The sequence below is a fragment of the Molothrus ater genome, chromosome 6, assembly GCF_012460135.2.
Source record: "Molothrus ater isolate BHLD 08-10-18 breed brown headed cowbird chromosome 6, BPBGC_Mater_1.1, whole genome shotgun sequence".
Lineage (NCBI taxonomy): Eukaryota > Metazoa > Chordata > Aves > Passeriformes > Icteridae > Molothrus > Molothrus ater.
The window spans coordinates 36,157,635-36,170,750 of record NC_050483.2 but is presented as its reverse complement, the minus strand read 5'-3'; the positions used below and the strand labels follow the sequence as shown (position 1 = coordinate 36,170,750).

Here is a 13,116-nt window from a genome sequence, read left to right as displayed (position 1 = left end):
CCATTAACTAGTATTTTGTTTAAGTTTCTTTAAGGCTTATTTTGCAATATCAGCTGAACAACAATTTTATACAGCCCTCATACTTGACAATATCAGGCTCTTTTCTTTTTGGTTTATGTTCATTGTACATGTTCTATCTGCCTCTCAAATAAAGACCTGTCAAAACCATATATATATATATAGAAAATGTAATACAATCATCTGTTTAACAGCATTTCTTGGTGAACTTGGTTACCAACATCTAATGTTGTACTATGTAATGCAAAAAAGGCATATGTCCTTACTTCCCAATTTTCTACCTAATAAGCATAATATTTCAGTTGGTAGGTACATTGTTTGCTTTTTTTCCTATTATGCAGACATGTTTTGTTGTATCAAATGTCTTGGCAGAGAATATTCCATCACAGCAATCTGTTAAACAACAGAGGAGCACTTATCCAGCCAATAAAGGAAATGCTGTTTTAAATCTTTCAAAACAAATGTGGGGTTTTGTTGTGCTGTAAGTGGTTTTTTTTAACCAAGGAGTGCACAGAACTTTTTCCTTTTTGTTGCATATTATTATGTTGCATAAAGGTGCAGCTTTTTGTTTCATTTTAATCAACACAGTCAGTTTCTCTAAAACACTATGATAAGCAGATACTCTTCTTTTGAAAACTAGAATGTTCCATGCTTCTTGTGTTAATTTGCAGCCTAGTTTATAGCAGGTAACAAACTTTTTTTGCCTTAAATCCCTTGAAAGTTCATGATGGATCTCCACCAAAAGCTCAGCTTTATCCACTAAAACCATGACCATTAAAAAACAGCCAACCAAGAAAAAAACCAGAAGCACCAACAGGAAAATACAAAGACAGGCAGATAAAAGATAATTTTTTTAGTTCTATACAAGCAACAGGAAAAATAGCTTTTTCTCCCAGGTCTGCCAGAGATTTTCCAAGAAACTTGGGCACATTACTTATCTCTTATAAGGAAATATTTAAGAAAAGCAAGAAAAAAATTTATTCACCTCAAGTTAAGCTGAAAATCAAGGCAAACAAGTCAGAAAAGATTTGCCTGTTTCTCAGGCAAATCATTACAGCCCCTAGCACTGTAAGAGTTCTATCCAAGCTCCAGTAGAGAAGTCTGAATTTTATTAATTTAAAACATAGTAATAACCCCGAAGTCCCACAGAAACTGTCCAGAAAAAATGCAACATTTTTCCAAAGTGTTTAAATAAGAAAAGAATGACAACTTTGTAGAAGAGAGCAATTACAGTCAAACAATTCAGGAACAGCAAGGTGGAACAAGAAAGACAGAGGAAGTCAATAAATGATGGAATTGAGAGGAGCTGAAAACAAATACAAGTCTAAGATAACCTGCAAGGAGGACTTATGGAGGATACACAGGATGCATTTTAAGACTGAAGTAAAGATTCAGCTATAAGCTTTCAGACCAGAGGAAAAATGCTGCAAAAATTACATCGAGAACAACCAAACTTGGATTCAGATACTAGCATTCTTCATTTTATCCACACACCCAGCTAGCAAAAAATTGACATTAACAGCTGACAGCACATGAAGCAACTTCATGTCTGCATCCTAATTCTGAAACTGGGACAACATTGAACGAACAAGAGCATCAGTACAGGGCAGCTCATGAAAGACACAAAACATATACAAAAGTACGAGATATACAGTAAGACTGAAAGCAGAACTAATTACTGCAGCTGGGTGCTTCCTCAGTCAGATGCTGGGAGTTCTTTAGCACAACCTCATGCTAACAAAGGCCATCTTTCTAAGTGTGTCAGCTCCCATAAGACACGGTACCATGGAGGCTGAGAAAAGTATTTTATAGAGCTATTTCCTCATTGAAATCACCATCACTTGAAAGACCTCTTTGCCAAAGAGAGAATGCAGAGTCCAGCTCAATACTTAGCATACTCTGGGCCTCTGAGAAAGCAGCTGGATGTGGGGCAGCAGCAGTGCTGGGGGTCAGTAATTCTGTGCCTGCTGCCCCCAGGGCCAGGTGCTTCCCCTTCTCAGAACCTTTCTACTGCCTCACCCTACAGAGCAGCGAGTCTCCAGAGCCAACTGCTGGCTCTCAGTGCTCTTAGCAGTTCCAGAAGCCACTGGGCTGGCAAAGGCAGCGAAGTGTCAATGCAATTTACAGTGCTCAGTCTCCACCCTTAACTTTGAGGCTGATACTCTCCTCAGGACACAAAGACTATCCCTCAAGCTGGAGGACATGCCATATTTTTACAAGCTATCTCCACTTTTAGGCACCTTAGAAGACATTCTCAACACAGCTGAGGGAAAATCCCTCCTTGCCTGCCACCAGGACTGAACACTGGACAAGCAGGAGGCAACAGCATTTTGGCCAAGTTTGCCAGGGCAAGCCTGCATCTGACACATGCCATGAAAACCAAGTTCACACAGAGCAGAGAGCATTCCTGGCTTGAAACATCTTGCCTGAAAATGCCAGACATTGTAAAGTACACTGAGCTGAATTTTTTGACCTTGGAGGGATGAAAAGCTGAGTCAGCCTTGCTGGGATTCATAGCACTCAGGAGTCCAGATATTTGAAACCTGTCTTTCATGCACCAAACAGGAAGGGAAGAGCTATCTGGATTGGTTTTTAATTTATTCCCTCTTTTCCTCTGAAGCAAAGCTTTTCTGAAGGCTTGTTAAAAATAAGAAATTTTGCTTCAGGAAAGCACATTTTGATACTCAAAGAGTGATTTCTGTGGTGACCCTTCTGACATTATATATGCATATAAATATGAACATATCAAACTAGCTGAAGGATTTACATTACACACCTTTAGCAGGTTTTTTAATGGATATGAAGTGGAGATAGGTACTTTTATTTTTTAATCTATAAACAATATAAAATATAAGACTGGATATGAGGAGGACAATACTCCACCTCCACAGGTCTTTGTCCAGGAGCATGGATCAAACAGTACACATGCCTGTGCAGCAAGCCAGGTACAGGCGGCCTTTAAGCACTGACTAAACAGAAAATGACTACAGCAACAGCTTGTTAGGGTTAGAAACACAGCTGAGATCTGCCTTGCCCTCTGTCAAAGTCTCCAGAGGCTTAGAAGCCCAAGATGGGAGCTGCCTTTGCAGGAGAACTCTGGATCATGACTGTGATATCAGATATGATGCCCATGCATTGCCACTTTCACCCACTCATGTCCTGTTCCCTCACTAATCTGGTCTCCTTTTGGGTCTCCATCCAGCTCAGCTTTTGCATTGATTCCTTCCTTTCCAGTGGCAGGAAACACTTGGCCCAGTCTGGGTAACTCATTATAGGGGCAACATTTGCAACTTTCATTACAGTAAATTCTAGCTGCAGAAAAGGAGTGTTTGTTTTTATAGAAGAGGAAAAGCAAAAGTCACCTTTACCCTGTCCAGTCCACAGAAATGCTCCTATTCAGACATAATTATTAGTTCCAAGATGATTTCTTGATGTCATCTTTTCATTCATGTATTATTAATTTTGTCCCAGTAACACCAGTATATCACCTCATTACAAACTATAAAGAAATTTCATTATAGAACATGGGCCATATTTACAATACAAAATATAAATGTAATATTTCAAGAGATAAACATGATATCTTTTAATACACATTTTTTTTTCTTTTAAAAGCAACTCTGGAACTTCAGACATTCTGTCCCTCCCTGAAGCTAAGAGTATTCAGCAGAGACCAGGAAAAAAACAATCAAGCCCATAATTCTGTCAGTATTTCTTTCATGAACCTTTCTGTAAAAGTCACTGCTGTGTCAAGTAGACTAGGAGATGGCATGGGAATTTTTAAATTATTTCCAATTCCTCAACTATTTTGAAGGAAATATTTCACCAGGATTTTGGAAATGCCATCAATTCTAATCAACACCTGAGTACTTCTGCTAGAGATCTCCTTTGACTGGACTTTCAAGGGATGAGTTTCTGAACACAGCTTCATTCCAGATCTGTCAGAGGTGGGAGGCACAGGACACCCACCCACAGTGCTACTGTAACATGACCCAGAAAAGACAAAGCTCAGAGCACAGGGCTCCCTCAACTCTTCTTCAGGGAAGAAAGAAAACTTCCTTCCCTTGAGGGCATGCTCTGATCCCCTCTAGGCAGGCTTTGCATTGTTGTATGGTGAAAAGAGCACCCTACAAAGTGTTAAAATTGTACCAACTTCCATTGCTGTAGTCAGGTTTTGTCATCAGCTGCTACAGCTGCTTTGGGAAGAACCAAGCTTCTGTTTCTCTGTGCACTGAGCTCTAAGCTATGTAAGAGCCAGTTAATTGATGATATAATAAAACCCTTCAGAGCAAAATGAAGATGAAACAGTAACATCCTTTCAGTTCACTGGTACACACCCATCTCCAACTCCACGTCAGTATGATGCTGCAGATACAGAGGAACTCTGGCCTTCAGAGTAACTGCCCAAATGCAGCCACTTCAGGGAAGAATACATGAATTTACAAAACATTGCTTCAGTAATGGTATAAGGCCAGCTGTGAAACAAAGCTGAAAGCAGCACAATTTTCACACTGTCAAATGCTGTCTCACTTGTACCAGTTATGAATCTGCCTCAACAACAAGCAAAACTGTGTGGTATCTTTAGTGTTTCTACATTTGGTCATGCTCTCAGGCAATCAGGCTTGCTCTTCATAGAAAGATTCTCTTCATCACTCCATACTTTTCCATATCCTCACAAACAGATCTCAGTGCAACACTTGGGCCCATACAAAAATTAACTGGAAGCATTCTATAATCAAAGTACTCAGCAGGAGTCAGAATTAGGCAAGATTAACAAGAATCAAGTAGTGCCATCACAGCTCCATTATTAGCAGGTGTTTCCCAGTGCAAACAATGCTGTAAGAAGTGTGAGGAATAGATAGTAACAGGAACTTGTTAAAGTGTTTAAAAATCACATTCTTATTAAAAATCACAGTATTCTTATTATTAGGGGGGAAAAAAATTCTTCACTGAGGGCTTCATAGTAGGTCATGCCTCCATTAATACCATCAAAAGTTGTCCTTTTTCACCCAGTATGTTTCCCCTAAGTTTTTACATCGATCTGAGAAATTCTAGTTGTAATCAAGTCACTTCAAAAATCTAAGAAAATACATTTATTATTATTGATGATACTAAAAGCATAACATTCAAACCAGAAATATCTTACATCCATGTCTCATTGGCTGTTGTTGTATGATCCCTAGAGTTGCACGTTCAGGGCATTGCTCACCAGCTCTCCTCACACCCGATTCTGCCACTAGGCAGGCATCAGCTGTCCTGCCCTGCCCCCAGCCTCCTGCTAACTCATCCCTTCCGAGTTTGCCTGATGGGAACTGCAAGTGCAGGAGACCACCACTTTCATACTGTAAAATGTATCGCAAATAAATAAAACATAACTCTAATAATTAATTTACAGTCATTTGCTTTATGTTTTGCAGTGGGGAAAAAAACCCAACAGAGGTACCCAGGCCATGCAGAAAAAAGCAGATATGATTCTGTACAGACTCCCTAATTAAGATATAAGGGCACTATTCCAGCTTGTGCCAGACAAGACCATCACACACACCCCTATGAAGAGAAGTCTCACTATATGTATTATTTAATCAAATAGAAGGGACCAAACCCCACAATAAATATTGATATCACTACAAAATTAGTGGTTGTTTTTTTCTTGCTGCACTTTTGAAATATAAACTACACAGGGAGAAACAGAGCCAGAGACCACTCCCTAATTCCTAGTGGACATATTGATCAATTAAAATGACATGTGTCTGGTCTTTTCTTTTCCTTCTAATAGCAAGCAGCTGAAAGACAATATTTCAAACATGCAAAATCAAACAATAATGTTGTTATATACCATCCAGCAAGATTAACTTGAAGTTAAGCAAAATAAACCTAGCCTCCCGAAGAAAAACCTTAATACAACATAAACAAATACTCAACAGTGTAAAGAATTACTAAATACTGTAGACATTATTTTAACCAGCTTTCTAAATATAAAAGATATGTGTTTTCTTCCCAAGATAGAGGTGGAAACCTTTTTAATTATTGCTATTATTTTATTCATAGCAAACCCCCTCAGAATGCTTGAATCTTTGGCTACACCTTTTACTGCAGTTGCAGCAGAAAAAAAGCTTGTTTTCTTTCCAGTAAAAGATAGTTCTAAAAATTCACTAAATTCATATTATAATTTTAAAAACAGAGTCAAAGAAAGTAAAAGAGTAGAAGAGCTAAAAGCTACTGTCCTTTCAAAATACTTGGTTATTTTTGACAATTAAATCTACGTTTTGCTTTTTTGAAGAATACCAGTAGAAATAGGACAGTACGTTTAAACCACGTTTAAAATCAATACTGTTCCACTTGCTCGTTCAGCGCCAGTTTGCACAGCATTTTCTGTGCTATCATGCCATGGAAGGCCAATGAAAGTAAATAGGTGATATTCATGCTACTGAGAAAAAATAGGGTCAAAGAGGAGCTAAACATAATAAGAATGCTTAAATGAAGAGACAGGGAAAAGCACAAGCTATGTTTATGGCATTAGAATTGAGAACAGATATTCTTTCCATTTAAGCAAATCAGACAGTAGCCACTTTAATTGGATTGTGAAATTTAAATATACCCTCTTCAAATATTCAGGTATTATCACAAATGCAAAGGCAAGTCTAAACATTCAGACTGAATGCATTTTCTGTAGGCCTTTGTCTTAGCCTGTCCGCCTGAAAATAATACTTAGGCATGCAGCATCTTTCTTCAAAATGATTTTACAAGGCAAAACCCACACACTTACTTAGGAAAACCTTACAAAACAGGAAAAAATAACCCTGCAATTAAGAGCAGCAGAATATTTTGCAACTTACCATGTCCTGTTCAAATCATCCTCTTTTGATGTTTACGGCACATCTGTAAGATGCAATACTAGGAGGTGCCTTGTGTGACCTGCTGCATGATGCTGTGACATCAGTTCAGATGATGCAGCTCATTATGGGAAAGACTGCTGTTGCTATGGCAACCGAGATGTGATACGAATCCTTACTGCATTTCCAGGGGAGTCCGAGACAATACGGAAGCCCTTTAAAGAAACAGACAAAATGCAAACAGGCTTTTAAAGTATGGTGCCACAGATTTTAGAGCCCATGTTAGTACATGCCTGTTGTTAAGGAATATTTTAAACAAATAACTCCTACGTGGTGATACAGAATTGAGATGTATGAGCTATAATTTATTTCTCTATTTAAAACTTAATATCGTATGTGTCAATTTAAGAACAAATTTTATAAGTCAAATTTGGTTATCATTTAAGGGAACCTTACTTAAAATAAACAATCAGTAGCATGATTTTAACACTAAGGCTCTAAAGGCAGTAGTTATTGAACAGTATTTTTAGAAATATATATTTTCACTCTGCCCCACCCTGCTCCTACATCCAATCTGTCACTTACAGAAAAATCTTGTTGCTAGGGAAAAACACTTGATACTTCAAAATGAGCAGATTTAACACTGTTGAATGAATGACAATGAGTTTTAAAAAAATGGCATGGGGGTGGCTTTTTATTCAGGAGAGGGTAAAGAAGTTTCTAGCCAACCAAGTAAAAATCTCCTTATCATTTTTCAACTGTAGGACAAACCACACTGCCCTCTGCATGCTGAGTAGCCTGGCTTTCATCTGCCCATCAGACAGAGTGAAGATTCTGAAAGCTGTGGGCAAGCTGCTGCTGTGCCCAGTGGGCCACACTGCTGCCAGCCTCCAGGTAGAGCAGGAAGGCTGGCAGAGCAGAGAGCCCCTCCCCATAACCCTGTGAAGGCCTGGGGCTGGAGACTGAGCCTGTAGCCATCACCTTCTGCACCAGGAACCTGCTCACACCCTCTGCTCAGAGTAGCGACGAGAGAAGCAAAGGTTATGTGAACAAGTACTAAAAGGAGCTGCCTGGAAATTAAAATTCACAACTAAAGAACCACCAGCACATTTCTGGCTACTTGCCAGTTCTATTTGGATGAGAAAAGTTTCTGGCAAAAACTGCTTTCCCTAGCCATGAAAATCCCTTTCTACATGGTAGGAAAGAAAGTACACAAAAGGTTGGACCCTATACACTTGATATGTTGAAGCCCAGAGTAAAACAAAAGCTCAACTTAGAGAAGCCCCAATTCCCTGAAGATGTCCAATAATGTCCAATGTGTGTGCTACTGTCTAAAACCCTTCAGTCCATTAAACTTCAGCCTGGAGTAAAAATTTTGATTATTGATTTCAAAAGAAACCATAGGAAATAATGAGAATAATAATATCTCTTATAATAATATCTCTTAGCCACCACCCACCTTTGAAGAAAGAAATTTTGATACCTTTTGATTAATGTGTAACAGCACATGTCACAGTTGAAACAGCCACAGTACACAGAGAATCATCACACATTTCAGAAAGCATCAACCCTTACAGAGTAAGACCATCTCACCTCAGAAGGCTGCAAGCATCTGCCCTTCTTATTCTTCAGCCCAGCCTTTTATACCCCTGATGTTGATGCATTGCACCTGTGTGCCCTCTGTTCCCTTTGGTGGTTGGTCAGTGCCCCTGGGCACTCCATGGCTCATTGCCTCCAATGCTGTTCACCTGCTGCTCACAGCTGTAGCCCATTGGGAATGAGGCTGGCCCAAATTACCATAAACTGTGTACCTACATTAATGAATTAAATAAAGTCTCTCTGTAAATCTGGGAAATGTCATAGACTTTCTAATTAGTGCTGGCTTGACTTTGTATGGTCTCCTTTTTGACAGTTTCTCTCTTATAATCATTTGTCATTCTAAACATTAAAATAAAGCTCTTAAACTGACTTAGTATCAAATCCAGTCTAGTGATCCATAATGAAGAGTTACTCACAAAACATCTATAGCTCTAGAATTTTGAATGTTTGAAACTTCCTTAGGTGTCTGAGAATGTAATTCACAATTTAGCAGGGGAAAACATGATTGAAACTTCATTTGTGTTAGACTGACAGGAAAACTGAGGTATGTCATTTAAGTTAACAAAGTTTATGGTGTGCTGCATGCCATTCTGTTCAAATAATGTGAGTATCTGAAGTTTTCCTTAAAGGAACTATTTCTATTTTATTAATTACTATTTGATATTATTTCCACTACCTTTATTGCTATGGAAATGGAGTTGAAAAGAGGCAGTGAGCTTTTCTTTTTCTTAGGAAAAGGAGGAGACTCAGACCCATCATTAGGGCAAGCCAGGCTTCAAAATCTAGTTAATATCAGAGCTCTGCCTCATGCCCAGGAGCTTGTCCTCAGTTCCCAAAAGCTGGGAAGTGGCAGTGGTGGGGTGGGCACATTGGGGAGGCACATCCAGGGCCAGCCCCACCACGGTGGGATGGCAGACACCGTTTTCCAGGCTCCTGCTCCAGACTCTCCAGAGGGCATCTGGCTGCATGTGACCTTCACATAAACTTCTCAGGCGGGAGTGAAGCAGCAGCATAGCTAACATGGACACAGAGGAGAATGAAGAGGGAGAGAGGTCAGGAAAGAATAGGGAAGATATCAGGCCATTTTTTACAAAGACTTCTGCCTACTTATTGCTAATTATGGGCTGTATGTGTTTGTTTATTTGCATATGCAAATTATATGTAAATTAAGACAAAATTATAATGTTTTTCCTGACTTTTGAATGTTTGCTGTTTTTTAGATATCAGTCTTTTGTTAATTTTTCCCCAAAATTATTTCTCATGAGCCAAGGCACATGTCAGATTGGGTGCAGGACAGCTACAACAGGAATGTCCCAGGCTGAGTGTATAGTATTTGTTGCACAGGTCTAATGGTACTATAGTGGATTTACATGGAAGACCGCAAGCACAAGATGCTACAAGGAATTTCTACCTTATGAATACAAAAGGTAGCACCCACAAACTCTGCAATCTTCTAATTAAATCTGCAGGTCTAGAGGAAGACAGCTGGACCTAGCTGCTCTGGATCCTTTTTTTTTTTTTTTTAATATGGAAAGAAAAAATGAAGCTTTTTTATTCACCCAATCCAGGACTAACATATCTTCTAGATTTAAGCTTTAAAATTGCTTTCTATTTCTTACTAATCAGTGGAAGAGGAGGTGCAGAGAGAGAGCCCAATCTACCCTACTACCCCACAAATACATTGATCATTTTGAAGTATCACAAGTAGGTTTCCAAGACAAAAATGCAGGACTTTGGCTATAACTTTTCCTATCAAAATAGAAATACTTTATCCTACTTTCAATCATAGCAACTCAGAGTAATGATAGGCATAAATTACCAGTTATAATTTGTTATTTAAATTACATTCTGGCTCTCCAACACATGTTGTGTCTTTCCTTTTCTCCATTGGGACCTCAACAATTGTTTTGAAAGATTGATACTCACCTGAAAAGGAAGAAGTGTTTCATCTGCCATTGCTTTCCCTCTTAGTCAGTTTACATGCACACCTAACATCTGCACAACCCACAAGGTTTTCAGTAAACAAGTCATGGTCATTCAAGTAGGCATGGCCTTAACTTTTAAAAGTTTTATTTCCCCTCAGTAAAACCAATAATAAGCCAGAGACTAACCTTGACATGATATACTTTCCATTTAATTATATTCAAGAAAATGAGTCAGGAGTAAGCTCACAAATACAGAAAAAAAAGTAAAATGTTATTGCAGACCTTTTCTCTGCATAATCCAGCTGTTTTCTTCTGTGTTGTTTCCCCCTCGAAATGAAGGAAAGCAATTGCTTACTGCTTGCCAGCTACCCTACCCAAACAACCAAGAGAGAAAGGGGAGGTATGGTGAAGGACCAAAGGAGGTGAGAATTGCATATTCTGAATTACCTGTCAAATAAGCCAGAAAGAGGCTTCAAGTTAAAATATATAAAAAGCAAAATCACAATTTTCTCAACACTGATACACATCAGCAATGTGTAACAACACAACAAAGGAAACCTAAATTCTCATTCAAGATTTTGTAATCCACCTCAAGAACCCATGTCCCAGATTTTGCATGGAGTGCCTTAATTAAACAGCTATATATACCTGGGTTTCTATTCCACAGTTGGCTTTGTCAGAAGTAAAGGGTAGGGTATATACCTTGATGCCAACTCCATCCTGTTTCCCTAAATGGAAAGGGATATTAATCAGGATCTAATTGAGTTTATTATATTGAATGCATCAACTGAAGGTTTCATTGCAAACATGAGAGTTATACACAGTCTTCCTTGCCTAAACTCATTAAACATCTATTTCTACTCACATTGTTAGGTAGGGAATCTTTTCCATCCTGTCACCAAGGTCATCTGAGCCTCTGTTCCCACAGTAAGGGAGACTAAGAATGGGAGATGCTGCTCTGGTGCAAAACTGCACCTCATATGAAGTATAAAAAGCGGTAATGCTCCCACAGCTGCACAACCCAAAGACACCAGTCAGAGCCATACATCAGTGTAAGTTTGGAGCCTCTCATTTGTATGAAATCATCACGTAGAGAAGTCCCTGGTCACACAATGAGCACATTCACACTTGTTACTACAGCCTGAAGGGGATCTGGGTCACTGTTTTCCTATCTGCATCTCAGTCTCAAGAGAGGCATGAGATTAAAAGGCTGAAACTCGGTCTCCTAAGTAGATCTGCCTTGCTTCATTTTTTGGAAGATTAATAAATTAGTAACTAGGAGCGCATTTTTCTTCTTTCCCAATAACATGAATGCATCTAGTGCTAATATCCAGCAATCAGCCTATTCAGAAATAGCTTCACAGATTATTTTTTTAAAATGTCAAGAACACAAAGACAGTGTAGTAACTCTACAACTGGAAAAATCACCTATATTCTACATCCATATGGTAGAATAAAATCTTTCCATCCAGCATAAACCTCATTTAGTCACAAGGTATTGTGTCAGAAAGCAGGGCAAAATCCTCATTCCCAACACACTGAAAGATTACAGCAAGGATTTGAGTAATGGGACGCTTCTGTCAGCCACTAGTGAGCTGAGATCCTCAGGTGGGGAAACACATAAACTCCATGTGCTGTGGTCTAGCTCTGGAGCAAATGCTACGTTATTAGAATACTCCAGGGCATACAATATTGTGATGTTAGTGTATTTGTTTTTCTTCAGTCTCATGCTTTCAACCACCCAAGAAGTATATTATTAACACAATAAGAAAATGGCCTAGAAGGTCTTCAACTTATTAAAATAACATTTATATGAAAAGAAATTGGCTTGAGATTTTTCTCCGTATGTTCTTAAATACAGCCTATATGCAACATAAAGCTCACTCACTTCTATAATAAAACTTTAGCTTTCCCATATCAAGTTGTAAATCTTGCCTCCAAAATTTCTGCCTACTCCACCCTTTAGTATAAAAGGCAGCACCAGTAGTCACAGTCTTGGTTTTTGCCTCTGTTACAGTCCTATCTGTTGACTCATTGTATACCTCATTGTGTGCACCTTTCCACATTTTCTGAACTCATTTTTCACATTTTTTCGCTGCTTATACAGGTCTTAATCACAGTTGAGACTTGATCATTTCATGTCTTGAAAACCACAAAATCTTTCTCTCCGAACCCCAAAGATCAGTTTTGTCCTTCTCCATTCAGACTAGTGACAATAAATTCATCTTTCTGGCTCATTTTACAGTGAGCTTTAAATCTCTAAGCATTAAATGAAACATAATTAATTCTATTTTTACTTCAAATACTCTGGAAAACTCTGCATAGTTTTATCTTCCTGTTCCTACAGAATTGACTACTTTTTGCTCTGCCAGTAACTTTCCAGCCTATCCATTCTACAAGCTCTTCATTTTCCACTTCCTCCTGCCAGCAAGAAAAATGCCCACGAAGAAAACCCCAAAATATCATGAATAATCTTCACACTCATTCACACAAACATTTTACTAAGATTGTTATGCACAGTTCTAACCTGATTTGTAAACAAGTAGGAAAACAAAAACCTGACTGCCATCACTGATTGACTTCCATGCTGTTCTTGACCAATGTGTTTTAAATATCCTATTTTGCTTCCTCCACTTCAGCCTCCTCCACTCAACCTATCAATCTTCTCCCCACTTGCCTCACATGTTCACTATGTACTACACTTCAGGAACAACAGGGTAAAGGCATAAATTTAGTACACA

General features: G+C 38.7%; 1 protein-coding gene across 3 annotated transcripts in view; it reads right to left on the bottom strand.

The window, feature by feature from the left end:
* The window catches only part of AKAP6 (A-kinase anchoring protein 6), a 256,262-nt gene extending 249,300 nt beyond the window's left edge, over window positions 1-6,962 (bottom strand). Inside the window, exon 1 of one of the 3 annotated variants that reach the window (XM_036384804.2) lies at window positions 6,855-6,962. The gene's annotated coding sequence lies outside the window, so the exon portion shown is untranslated. The remainder of the gene's footprint in view (window positions 1-6,854) is intronic. The other 2 variants (XM_036384805.2, XM_036384806.2) reach the window with 2 other exon arrangements.
* Between the last annotated feature and the right edge of the window lie 6,154 nt (window positions 6,963-13,116).